Here is a 13,296-nt window from a genome sequence, read left to right as displayed (position 1 = left end):
TGCTGATGAATAACAGAATTTAAATGTCAAGTCATTATGAAGCTGAAGCTCACAGATGAGAACATTTTAAGAGGCTTTCTTTTATTCAGCTCTTACCAAGTTCACCTAAGAGAAAAGGGATTTTTTTTGACTACCAAAATGCTCAGTAGCCATATAGTATGAAGGAGATGGATCTTAATAATATAAATGATAAACATATATTCAAACTGTAGGATTCTTGATATCATGTAGATCAAAGCTGTAAAGGAAAGCAAACTTCTAAGGAGCTCTTTCCCAGTAAACACGTTTTCTGTGAAAATGTCATGCTCTGGATTGTGTCACTAAGTATGTGCAAACCACACTAATCATGTATAGGCAGCAAAACTGGTGAACATATGTAATCAACATGATAAAAGTAATATATGATCTTTAGTAGAGTTGGCATTGTTGCCAGACATGAAAGTATGGTTGCAAATAATACCAAGTGAGAAAAGTCACAGAAATACAGATGAACAAGTGTCTTATACTTCCCGTTGGTCTGTTTTTCAGATGTGGCAATGTTTTTAAGTACTTCGTAGTGCTCTTCAATAGAAATTACAAACATCAAAATCTTTTCCCAGCAGTAAAACATTTACTGCCTAGAAAATGACAGAAAGTTTTACTTTTTGGAGTTTTAAAGAGACCATGAAATATCTCCAGTTTCTCTTCTGATCACTTGGAAGTTGTAAAACAGTCTTTTTATTCATATTTCCATTTGGAAATATTTAAATTATTGCGTTTGCTTGTATGTTTAGTAACAGTAGTTTATCCTTTAAAAAAAAAAAAAAAAGAAACCAAAAAACTGAGCCATGCATCTGTTGTCGTATTATGGAGCTTTCATGGAAGAAATCTTACAGCTGGGCAACAGCAACTGCTTTGGGTGGCAAGGCCTGAACCAATTCTCAACGTGCCCACAGATAAGAGAGATCTTGCCGGTATTTGTACCGGCTCCTTCTGTTTCTGCTCTCTCTCAGTGAGGAGGCTCCCATCTGGTTTCTGCTTTGAGAGTTACAAAACCAAATGTAGGTTCCAATCATCATCTCACAGAAACCAAAAATCTGTCAAAAAAATCCCTTATCATAAAGTGAAATCTGCAAGTTCTAGCTTCAGTAATGTTTCCGTCACCTAAGGGGAACTGTGTAATGTTCCCTGTATACACGTTACAAATCAATGAGTCAGCAATGGAACTGATGTGATTTCCATTAAAATCAATGAAGCAATGCCAGTTTACATTTTTGAGTCTGATATCTTCACATCTGTGGCTTCATCATAAATGCTGAAATTTTGTGCTTCCCAAACCAAAAGTCACTGGATTGCTTAAAGGTTCTGCTGCCCTTTTGCAATAGTGGTCTTGTTTTTTATATATCTAAAAGTTTTGGACTAGATTTGTGTATGTTGGGTTTTCACAGTTTTATACAGTTATGATATACTCCAGTCTTCCTTGGGAAATCAACTGTCAAATGGGTAAGGTAGAAATAAGCATTGAGGCACAAACATCTCTCATCTGATAGTTGTTGGCTTCTCTGTGACCAGCCTCACAACACTGGGCTGTGTTTCTATAAAGATTTTCCTCGGAAATGTCTGCCATTTTCAGTATTTTCCTCTAACTGCTTCTGTGAGAGTTGTTCTCATTTCTCAGCAGCTGTCAAATGACTCAGTCTTATCTTTGTTCCTTTAATCATCCAATTATACTAGCTCGAGTGTTTTTTAAAAACATTGGGGCAGAGTGTCAAGTTACTTTGCAGAATTTTATGAGACAATATTGAAGTTGGTGGTGGGTGGTCTTTTGGTTTTGGGAAGAGGGTTGCTGTTTTGATCTGTTTAAGCAAGGCTCTACACTTTTTCTAACAATAGGAATTAATATCTTTTTACTATAAAATGGTAAGATTCCAGTTTGATGTTGAAGTATATGCATTTTCTAATGGTATATTCTTTGGTCCAGAACTTGCTGTGGTTATAGAAGCATGGTGGAAGATATCTGCTCATTTTCTTATATGACAGTCACTGCTGATAGAGCAGTGGAGTTCATTTCAGTGCTTTTCAGTTTTTCTTTGGAAAGTAAGATAATACAAAGATCTTGTACTTTTAGGGCAGGGCATGCAGTTTGTATTCAAGTCAAAAAAAAAAAAAAACCCTCCAAACCCCAAACAGTGGGACATTCTTATCACATGGGCCAGATGTTAGTATTCTGTTCTCCAAATACAAGATTTGATACCTATGGAGTATTTACCCTTTTTAACCTGCCACGGTGGATGAAGCTAGATGGCAAAAATGCATAACTGGAGAATTCTAGTGCTAATAAGGAATGCTTAAAAATCAAGTAGTTAAATGAACAAACCCGCACAATGCGTAACCCATGCATTTTGGTGAATGATTTGTTAGTACATATCAACAGATATGCAAGTAGTGCAATACCCAGCTTAAGAGACTTGAAAAAAAAAAAAAATACAGCAGCCTGTTGATTACTGAAGAATTAACTGCTACGCCATTCTAATAATCCCAACATGTCATCTTCTCTCTTTTTTCCAACCTCTCTTCTCCTCTAATTTACTGCTGCTGCTTTTAATAGAATATAAGAAAATAAATCATTGTCTGAACCACTGTCTTTACAGTGCTTCTGGAGTGGGGATACAAACTTAATTTGTGGTGTCACTTTGGTTTAAACAGTCTTCTGTTTAGGCCTGAGCAACAACCATATGTAATTAATGTCACTTTGGTAGTGTTCCATGAGAAAGAAGTTTTGCTTCCTGTTTAGAAACTCTTCTTTTAGGAAAGGCTGAGAAATTTCTTCATGGTTAATGGCTAAATAGAATTTCCAAAGGTCTTTTGAGGGTGGCCCATGAATTCATGAAAAATAGTGAATGTGTTCATTTATCATTAACAAAATGCTAGTGCCTGAAAGGTAGATCTGGTGTGGCTGCAGGTCATGTTAAATAAAACTGTGGACTGCTTTTGGCCCGTGAGCTGAAGTGTCTCCATCAATGTCTTAGGAAAAAATAGCTTACTTGCTTAACTTGGAGAGAAAACTAAATTGAAAATGGAATGTTGGAAAAATAATGTGCCCCAAAAGTTTGGGCACAAATATTTTTTCAGGTGAATATTGGAAGTTGGAAAGAAATTTATTGACATAGTAACTTCAGTTTTCTTTTACCATATAAAGATTAGTGTAAAAATAACTGTTTCCTCCAGTACAAAATGGTCTAATTTATTTAAAACCCATAAATACACACAGTAAACAAAGATGCACGTACCATGACACAAAATACAGGACTCCTAAAAGGAGCACTGTTGCACTTGTTTTAGGTGCTTGCAGTAAGAGACAATTTCTGCTTTTTAATTTGTTTGCTCCTAAATCCTAGGAATTTGTCGTAGTGATTTCTCATGAATTTCTGATTCTTAACCCCCAGCTAACGTGTTTGTCTTCAGCAAACGGGATCAGAGTCATACGGTCCTGTCAAGGGACTGTCAGTTTGGCGGAGCTGAACTGTTGCAGGTATCAGGAGGCCTGGGGACGGGGCAGGGGGAGCCGGATAAAGGGGGTTTGGGGCAAGCATGCACAAGAGGCAGCTGCCTAGCCCAGGGAAGTGCAGTCAGTTACAGCTGTGGAGGAGTCAGATAATCAGAGTAAATGAAGTGCCTGTTAAGTGGTAAAGGAGAGGACCATGTTTTTGTAGGTTTTAACCATCTGATCTTACTGAGTTTGGGATTGAGAGGCTGCTGCTTGGAGATGACTCAGCAGGTCGCAGAAAAACAAGATGATGAGTTCATTCCTTAGCTTGTGTCATCATGCTGTGTATGTCCGCCAGTAACTTTTGAAATGGCCAGTTTCAACCACATTTAACAGAACAGAGGAAGTTCTGACAGTTTTCATGAAGAAAAGTGCCTTGATAGAGGAATCCTGTTAATGCCCTTACTGAGTGAAAGTCAGCTTGTTTGATGTCAGAGAAATCACACAGGAAGGAAATGTTGTACTTGCTCTAACTAGGGGAAAAACAAACATCTCGCTGGAGACCAGAGAATGCGTTTCTCAGCCCTAGGCGCTCTCTTGTTTGGATTCTTTGGTGTCTAGTAAGATAAAAATTCCAACTGAAGTATTTCGCCTCATAAAACTGTCTCATGTGTGCATTTTTTGGTACCTGATACCAATAATATGCTTCTGCAGTGGTAGCATAATGAAATTAAGAATTTAACTATATGCCAGCTACACACAGACTTTCAACAGTTGTGGTGCTTGTACCACTGCTTGTTCATTTTGGAGAACATCACTTCTTTCTAAGATTTCTTATCAGCACTGACCCAACACCATTATTCAAGCTTTTATTTTAATTTGAGGCACTTCTCTAAAAGCTTCCATATATTATTTTATATGGAATCTGCTCAAAGCAGCTATGTGGGTTCTTTTTCCAACTCTTTTCCAAAAGTCAGAGGGAAGCATAGAATCATTGAATAATTTAGGTTAGAAGGGACTTCTCTAGTCATCTAGTCTGGCCTGTAACTTAGATCAAGTTGCTCAAGGCTTTGTCCAGGCATGAAGTCTGGAAGATCGTTTCGATCTGCTTGATAATCACTTGTCAAAAGAACAGGCTCTTGATGGATATAAAGCAATTCTGAGGGCACTAGGGCTAGAGATCCTTTTCCATTTATGGAGATAGCTGCAGCAAGCAAAGCAGCATCTTCTGAAGGTGGGCAGCCTCTGCAAAGACACAGGTCCTTCTTTGTGCTTCTGCATATGTTCTCCTTCGTTTCCTCAATTCTTTCTCCTTTAATAAAAATGCCTAATGTAGAATATCAGCATGAATAAATTGTAATACTTCAAAGAAATGGAACTAATCCAATGTGTCTGTAGCCCTCTTAGCCGGTTTCCTGCCCAGTTATCCCACATTCTGTCTTTTTGTCACCTTTTCAGATTTCAGCCTATTTGGGAGTGGAATTAGTATTTTTCTGTATATATGAATGGTGCTTAGTTCAGTAATGTTTAGACTAATTTGAATCTTAGAACATATTTAATCTGCTAAAAGATGGCTTAGAAAGGACTATATTAAAAAAAAATCTATGCATGTTGAGTTTTTATAATAGCTAACAACATTAGTTGCTTTAGGCAACCAGAGAAACCAGACAGTATTAATAGGAAAATGGCTAAGAAAACTGTCACAAGATTCAGCAATTCTATTTCTCTGAATGAAAAACAGGAGGACCCATAACTCTACTTAAATATGAAACATACAGAGATGAAGTTGAGATGACATTTAGTTTTAGTTCTGTATCAGGATAAGGACCCCCATTATACCAAATACTGTGCAAATTGCTTGCTCATTTATTATAGATAATTGTCAAGTAAATCTACATCTTTTTTCTGTGCGTGTTTTTCTGTGTTTTTCTTCAATAGAGATGGAATCAACCCCAATATTGTTGTTTTTAGCAAATTCTGAGGTGAAACATTAGTTACTAGTATTTTAGGGAATATCTGTGAACAGATGGACTAAAATAATTAAGTACTGAGTAAGTATTACTAAACCATAAAGTTCTGGAACTTTAGGTGAACAGAGCCGTAAGCTTTCCTCAGCTTGACCATTAAAGAATCTAATTTTGATCCCTTCTCTGTAGTCATCATTTTTGAGAACCAAGGATTTCATTCATGCCATACATCAAAGCTTGATAGTCCAGCTCTGAATGTTCCATGGTCATTTTCATGTGCAGGTCTTTCGTAGATTGAAGTAAACTGCTATCCTTAGCCTGTTTTCAATTTATGGATATAATTGAAATTCTCTAAAACAAACAAACAAAAAATTACATGTAAAGAGTTTAGCCATCAAAGGGTAGCTGTAAATGATTTAGAATTTTTCTTAAAATCTTTCATGGTAAATATATCCCATCTACTTTGTTTTTCATTGTTGTACTTTCCTGTTTTCTACTTTTTAATGCTCAAACCTTTAGAAATAACAAAAAATATTGCTTATATCTTATATAAAATATCTGCTATTAATCTTTATTTCAAGGAGCGTTATCTAAAACATACCTGTAATAATCACGTTATGCCCATAATTGGTTAACAAAAGTCCTTCAGTGGGGAAAAAAAAAAAAGTTATAAGCAATTTTTTCGTGTCTGCTGATAGTGCTGGAGTGAAAGGAGGGAAAGATGGTGGAAGGGTTCTATGCAAAAACTGTAAACATAGTCAGAAATCTGGGTGGAAATCTTTTTTTTTCTTTCAAACGTGGTTTGGAAAATCAAATGCTTTTCAAAACTTTCCAACAGCACCCACATATTCAGGAATTTTTTTTTTCAGTTTTATTTTGCTGTAGGCCATATTTACATCATAGAATCATATCTTTTCATTATTATTATGAGAAGCATAGGTTTTCTATAACTATATCTTGAGCAGTAATGTTAATGTTAATCTCCTATGTTTTATTTTTCAAACCAATTAAGAGTCTTAAAAGATTATTCTGCTTTTGTATAGAAGCTTAGTATTCAAATAACTAGGCGTTGCTCAGAATACACACCTGTTACAAACAGTTTTCTTTTTAAGGGTTGATTATTTTATAAAGGCTCTAATAAAACTCTTAGCTTAGTTTCCCTTTTACTTTATTTTTTGGAATACATGACTGAAGCTTATTTGGTAGGCAAACATATAATCAGCTGATGTCAACTTGCATTTCTTTATTTTTCTTTGAATAAAGGAAAAAACATAATCATTAAAAAAAAATATATGCATACATCATTTTTTCATAGGAATGTGAACAGCTTAATAAAACGTGCAAACATAGCACAGGGAATTTAAAAAAGTAACACTGCATTGTAAACTCTCTACTTCAGGTTTCTTAATTTCAAAATGTTTAAAATTGCAGAGGTAACATTCTGTAGAAAAATAACTTTTAGAAAAACTCAATATTTCAAGGAGAAGTATTTCATTTATAGCATAGAAGCTATTAAACAGGGTTACACTAACAACATTGCCAGCTCTTTTCTTCCTGTGTTAAGGGTGGGGGGGGGGGAAGTAAAATTGAATGTTTTAAACTTGTTCCTGTAATTTATTTCGTAACTCATAGTAGAATTTCAATTCGGATGATTTTATTTCTCAATATGCTTCTTTTTATGAGGCTTCTCTCTACATTTAATTTGGATATGGAGTGTTGCATTTTTGCATTTAATAATCCTTAGTTTTATTAATTTTTGAAATTGGTTTTAAATCAAAATATTCATATTAAATATGAAATTATAAATATTATCCTTTGCTACTGTACTTGAAATTTGCTTTTTTTAGCATGAGGACCTCAAGAAAGTCATCTTTGTCTTCCATGAGTGTCCTGAACCCCTCTCTGGAATGGCTCTTGGAAATTAAGAATTGTCCTGCCTAACATTTGTCTCTTCTTCTATCTCCAGTAGAGAGGCCAAAAAGTCTATCTAGACCTTTCCCCCAGTAAAATATTCATATATATGGATAGCATTACATGGAAACATTACTCCTAAGTAACATTGGCACGTTTGAGGCTATTGCAGCAGTTATTAATTTAAAACCCTCAGTGGAAACTAATTGTAAAATAACAGCTGGAACTGCCCACTTAATTTCAGAAATGTAGCTGGTTAGTTATCTAATACCAAAAGCTATTCAAAGCTACACTTATATTTGGAATCGAACTCTAGAAATGTTCGGCTTTAACTATGAATCTTATTTTCACTTAAATCTTTTAATTGAGAGTTATACTGGAATGTGCAATAATATATGACTAATTTTCCTGAATATATATATTTAAAATACATTTATTTTCCTTAGACTGTGGTTGGCCATGATAAAATAAATTTCAGAAGAAGAAAAGCATTTCTGCAACTTTAATTTGCAGAAATTTTCTTTAATTTGATCAGCTTAATCACTGTGTGTTAGAACACATATCCGCTTCGTATTTTCTCTTTCTCTTAGTAGTATTGAACTTTTTATGGTACTTTTGAATTTCTTTGTGTAATTCTTACCAAAAAAATTGAAATGTTCTACATAGAAACATTGCTGTCTCAGAGCACCGCCATTACCATGTCTGTTAAGCATCCAGTTTCTTGTTAGTCAGGGCAGCTCTTTTAAATACCTTATGAAATACGGCAGGAAAAAAATGTCAAATAATTGTCAGTAAAGAATGATTTCACAGAAATAACCCATGTAAGCCCGTTAGCATGCTAAGTGGTGATGGAGCTGCAGTAGAGGGGGGATCTCAGCCTTAGCGTTTAGTGCAGCCATGGTTAGCCTCTTTTAGAGGCGTTGGAGAAGCAGCGCTTCACAGGAGGGGATCTACGAAGTCTTCGGTATCAGGCTTTACCTAACTTGTTGCAGCATTGACTCCATTTCCGTGATTGTTGAATCAAGGTACCGCTGTTTATTTGACAGTTGAAGGTCAGATGTAAATAGCAGTTGTAAAGTAAAACTCCCACAAGGGCGTTGCGTCCCGCGTTGTGCCAGTGTACTACACTTTGTTCTGTAAAAAGGTTCCTCAGCTGTGGGAGATCCTGCCTACCCTGTGTGCTGCACAGACCTGACTAATTAAAGCTATTACGGTAGCCTGAACGCAGAGGTTCCTTCGTCCTATGATTTTTATTTCTGTCTCAAATACTATTTTTAACACAATTACTTAGTATTTGCTGTGTAGTATATACGGAGCTTGACACAGACAATTTCAGTTTTGAAATCTATAAATTTTTATGGCAGTTGAGTGGGGGAGAGATCATGATTTGCTTTGGATATACTGGTTCAATAACCTTTTAACATAATTTTTTTCCGTATCTTGACTAAAAACCTGTAGTTCTGCTATGACGAAGCCAATTACAGTGAAGGCAATCAAAATAAAATGAAACAATTACTTGAGTTATGATTGGCTTTAATCTGTTCAACCTTTCCATTATATTACATTTTCACTTTGCATACTAAAATGCTCAGTATTTTCAACTGCTGCCGCGCTATTTCCTGGTCTTTAAATGATAAATGCATGTGCGTTGTGGGGGTCACGGGAAGCGGTGGAGGGAAGCTGAGGGGCAAAGAGGGCCTTCGAGCTGCCCTCACCGCATGGCCCCTCGGGGCGCCATGGCGGGCGGCTGCGGCCTCCCTGCCGGGCCCAAGCGGCGGCGCAGCACTGCCAGCCGCCCACCACTCTGCATTTTGTTGGAGCAGGATGTAATATTTAAAATTACTTTAGCCGCGGTTAACATCATTAAACATCCTGCAACATCCTGGAAGTTTAAAAAGGTAAATGAGAAAGGTAGAGCAACAAAGAAAAATTTAAAAATTCCAGTGTGCCTTTCACAGTTTAGGTGCTCGGCAACTTGAATGCAATGAAAAATTTTGCAGATAAGCCGTAAAATTGGAAAATAAAAGCAAATCAGAAAACTAGAGGATTTTTTAATGTGAGTTGTGTTGTATGATGTTATAAAGCAACATTGTTGAAGTTTTCACATTTTTCTTCTTTCAAGTTACTTCCTTTAATCTTTCTTCTTCTCTAAAGAAGTAGCTGTAGTATTTCACCTGTTACTGTAAAATACTGTGAAGCGTTTTTTTGTTCGTGTGTGGGGGTTTTGTTTTTTTTTCTTTTTGATGTGGGAGAAAATAACTCATTGACCCTTAGGAATTAATGAGTTTTAAGAGTTTGAGTGGTCCACCTATACCAGTTATTTACGTTTAGTAAAGTTCAGTTACTTTTCACAAACGCTTTACTGTTTTTCTCTGGACTTCCATTGCTGATTCTTAAAATATGTGACTGCCCATTTCAAGGCTACTTTTCTGTCTCATAGAGTGAAAACCAAAATCTAGAGGTCTTGACTGTGGTAAATAATTTACTCTAAAATAATTCAGAAAAGCTTTTAAAAACTTAGGTTTTTTCTTAACTGTTTGCAAGTAAATATAATTTACATCAGATTTGGTTTCAACAAATGCTTTGTTTGTTGAGAAGTATTTTCCAGTAATATATAAAGCAGATTTTTTTTTTGTAGTATTTTTAATTATAACAGGATCTCAAGTTAAATATAATGTGAGTTCTGTGCTTCTGGTACTGGGAAAACCGTATCCCATTTGTAATGAGACATTTGTTAACTTCTGTATACAGATTGTGGTTCATTCCATAAATACTTGTGGGTTCTCTGATGTCCCTCACAGGGTTTTATCTATGACAAATTCATACCACAGTTCTTAAACTGCTTTTTGGATAGATTTTTTTTCTTTTGCAAAACCATTTGCCAGAGTCTTTCTTTCCCATTTAAATTTTTAAGCATTCCTATTTCAGTTTTTGACTATTAAAGAAAAAAGATTATCAGAAATATACAGAATAATTGTGTGTTACATTAGTTCAGGGAAGATGTTTGAACATATTACTCTACAGGATATTATTCCAAGCTATCATGGCAAAATTAAATCCTTTTTACATTTATGCTGAATAAGGTGTATTGAAGTGAGTGAGATTCCTGGCTCTTACTATTTTTCCACGATAGCTGAATGCTCAACCACCTCAAGTAAGAAGTCCTGCTCTTAATATTTCTTCTGATATTTAAAGTCTTCTCTGTGCCCCACTTTATCTCCTTCTATTGCTGTTTAACCTGGTTATGCTGCAAATGAATACAGATAAAAAGTAATACACAATATTTTTGATGCATTTCAGAGGCTATTCATTTTTTTTCCTCAAAAATATAAATTCAGCCTCTTTTTGTTGAAGACTGGTTCCTGTTTGTATGTAATTTTGTAGTTGTAGCACACACAAATAAATGTAGCATTCTTCATACTTTCAAAAGCCTTTTTTGTGCCCTTTGCTGGTTGTTTCTTTCTGTGAGAAGGCAATGGCTAACACTGATATGTTAATGGCTAGCACAAGTGCAGGTTAAGACTGATAAAACAGATACTATCAGGCATCCTCATTAACTTCAGTGTCAATGATTGTAAACACAGATATTCCATTTTTCTGGCATGATAATCTGGATTCTCTGGCGACAAGAGCCCGGTGTGGAGGTGATGCAGATGGAATATAGGACTCCTGTCCTTGCAGGATAGGAACAGAGCAGACTTTAACTCCTCCTGATGAACAAAATTCTTTAACTACTGAATAGTATTAGTTGATTTTTGTACATAATAATTTTTCAAGGAACAGGCAAAAACTGCAGATTAGTAAATCCAGTTGCAAAGAAAATCTGAAACTTTTCTGTCTCCCGGTTTAAGGCGGTGTGTGTGTATGTGTATATGTATTCAACAAAAATTCAAAGGACCACAGTCCTCTGCTATGTACTGTTTCACTCTCTCTTTCTATACACTTTATTCTTCAGACAATATGCAATAATTAATTTTCTTTGTTCTTGGCATAATAAGCAAACGTCGGATGTATTATGTAACTGCAAGTGTTGTAGAAATTGCTTTCTAAAAATAATATTTAAAAGCTGCACATTGTACTCTGCATGCATTGTAGCTTATTAAAATTTTAAGCAAATACATTTACTAAACTGGACCCAAAATAAATACAGATGATGGAATTCGCTGTTTCCCAACTGGACAGTGTAGTGAGCCATATATTAATTTGTATGTGTGTGTGCATCAGTGTTTGTATGTATTTTCTTGCTCCTTGCATTTTTTTTTTTTTAGCTCCAGACAGAAAGTAAAACACTGAATTTTCTCCATAACCACCTCTGTTTGTTTTGGGTGCCTCACTGAGTCTGTTGAACTGCCTGACAATGGTATCTGTAGTCTTCATGGTCACTGTAATGAGAACAGATGTATAGTTCTAGTAGATGAGGGTTACTCTTGCCTGGCACTACACTGTAAGCAGAGCTTGCATAAAACCTCTGTTCAGAAACATCTTTGGCAAGCTTTGTGTACACGCTGTAGAGTAGGCTTCAACTGATTTAGTGTGAAGCCTTTATATTTAATGTTAATGTTTACAAAAGCAGTGGCTTATTCTGTGGCTTCCTATGGCAGGATGTAGGTTTCTAAGAATATGTTGTCTCCTGCTGCCAGAAGCTACCTCAACCACGCTTTATGATGAATGAGAAACCTACTGAAACTGGGTTCTGCTTGCTTTTGTCATGTCCTTAGCCTTTTGTCTATGGTTCTTTTGTATTTTAATATATTTTATACTTTCATGCTAAAGATGAGTTTTCAGGTGAGTTTCCTGATAGACTTTTTGTTCAGTTTTTCATCTTTTGAATCATATTCTACATATGTTAAAAAGACCCCAAGTAATTACCCTTTTAAGGTAGTGTATCTGTGTACACGTAAAAGTTTACTTTCGAGAACTTCAACATAGTGGTGTTATGGTTTAAGATTTAACAGTAGTATACTTTTAAAACAAAAGCTTTCATTTTGCTGTTCATCACAAAAGCAGCAAAAATTACAGTAACTTTAATTTCAAATAACTTTGTAATTTTAAGTTGCAGTAAGTATATTTAGTAACATGGAGAAATTAGTGGTTTTACAGTTGATGCTAAGAATGGGACTCAAAATGTGTGGTTTATATTCATAGCTTTGTTACAGATTTTAAAGCAATAATCTATATATCAGAATTTCGTTTGTAAACTGAGCTTCCAGGTACATCTCTCTTGAAAAATTGCTGCATCGTCTTCTGAATGTTTTAATTGATCAAAGATTCTAAGAAAAATTAGTCCTCTTCAGTTACGCCCAAAAAAATCTCTCAATGGCTTTAGTCTCTTGTTCCTTGTAGAAAACCTTGCTGGATTTCTGTATGGAAGTTTACACCCCTTGTCAAAAGTTGTTAATGCTTGAAAACATTGTCTAGTGGCAGTAAGTCAAGGTGAATATGCTTGACTTTCAGATGTGATTCAGTTAGTCATGCTATAAGAAAGAGCAGAAACAACCTCATAAAGAGGAGGAGATGAGGTCGCTAGTAATAACATACCTAAGAGGTTTAGCTTAAGTCCCTAAAAGAACCAGTGATTGATATACCTTCAAAAGGTACATCATAATCTCCAAAATATGCCGTAATGGAGCACTTCTTTCCTCTGCTTCAGCCCTCCCTCAAAGCCACAACACATTGGAAGATGGAGGCTGGGGAGGTGGTTTGATCAAGAGAGGATTGATCAGAATGATCAAGAGAAGAAAAAAAAAATCTTGGGAAAGGTGGAAGTTTTTGAAAGTATGTTTTCTCTGGTTTTGAAACAGCTGACAGGAAAACAATAAAAATCCAATAAGGAATAATGCAAGAGAAGGGAGTTTGAGTGTATTCAGTACTTTATGCTCAAGAATAATTTTTTAAACAAAGGAGAAAAGCTATCAGGTAAATTGTTTCTCGGTCTGTGTTTTGCTAACACCG

At 35.6% G+C, this 13,296-nt stretch overlaps 1 protein-coding gene across 9 annotated transcripts in view; it reads left to right on the top strand.

Moving 5' to 3' along the window:
• Window positions 1-13,296, top strand: part of VPS13B (vacuolar protein sorting 13 homolog B) — a 483,999-nt gene that overhangs the window by 290,787 nt on the left and 179,916 nt on the right. The gene's annotated exons all lie outside the window — the stretch shown is intronic.

This window comes from Dromaius novaehollandiae, chromosome 2 (assembly GCF_036370855.1).
Source record: "Dromaius novaehollandiae isolate bDroNov1 chromosome 2, bDroNov1.hap1, whole genome shotgun sequence".
NCBI lineage: Eukaryota > Metazoa > Chordata > Aves > Casuariiformes > Dromaiidae > Dromaius > Dromaius novaehollandiae.
This window is presented reverse-complemented; position numbering and strand designations above follow the sequence as displayed.